Source organism: Antrostomus carolinensis, unplaced genomic scaffold (assembly GCF_000700745.2).
Source record: "Antrostomus carolinensis isolate BGI_N321 unplaced genomic scaffold, ASM70074v2 scaffold12596, whole genome shotgun sequence".
Lineage (NCBI taxonomy): Eukaryota > Metazoa > Chordata > Aves > Caprimulgiformes > Caprimulgidae > Antrostomus > Antrostomus carolinensis.
The window spans coordinates 32860-33685 of NW_010323980.1; the positions used below are offsets into that span (position 1 = coordinate 32860).

The 826-nt window shown below is 41.2% G+C and overlaps 1 protein-coding gene across 2 annotated transcripts in view; it reads right to left on the minus strand.

The window, feature by feature from the left end:
- AKTIP (AKT interacting protein) overlaps positions 1 to 826 on the minus strand; it is a 10152-nt gene that overhangs the window by 2274 nt on the left and 7052 nt on the right. The window lies entirely within an intron of this gene.

An 826-nucleotide genomic window follows, 5' to 3' on the forward strand; every position in this document is an offset into this window, starting at 1 on the left:
AAGTACCACACGTGCAATAGTTACTGAAGATGTTAGTTTTCACTTAAAAATAAATTAACATGCATCAACAAAGAAAAAGGATGAAAGAAAAGTCATCACTGGCATTACATTTGCTATCAGTCTCTGAGACATCGTATCCCTTCCATTTCAAACACCTCAGCCTGTTCCCTTATCTTTAGGTCTTTGATGTAAAGGGTAAGAGAAAAGGAGGTAGAGAATGAAGAAGGGAGTCGGGGGGGAAGTCAAAAGTATTTCTTAAGTTCTTACAAGAACATCAAGAAGTCAGCAACTGATCAAAATATTTTCCTGTGTGTTCTAAGGCTGGAGAAAGGCCACCTCACCTCAAGCCCTGCTGTGACACTGGCAGTTGGGAACACTGCTACACTGAGCTTACAGGCAGTGTATTGTGTTAAGATCAATGTAAAAATCTCATTCATGTCAGAAGACATGCAAGAGTTAATGCTTGCACTGAGGAAGATTGAAGTTTGGATTGCCTTTTTTTTTTTTTTTAATTACAAAAAAGCAGCAAACCACACCACAGCTCTAGTGCAAAGAGCCCAAGTCAGTAACTGAAACATTCCAAGTGTGTTTCCTTGCCAGTCTAGCAAAGATACCAGCCACCATTTCAGAATCCCTAAGCACTGCACTGCAAGTGGACTGACTTGTCTTGACACTCAGTGCAGACTCAGAATCACTGTGTGCCAGTCCTCGTCAAGTACCAAGAAATTAAAAAAAAACACAAAACAAAACACCAAAAAAACCCCAAACACGCCCGCCCCCAAAGCCTAAGGTGTTGCTCAGGGGAAAGCTATTTCTTGCACATTCC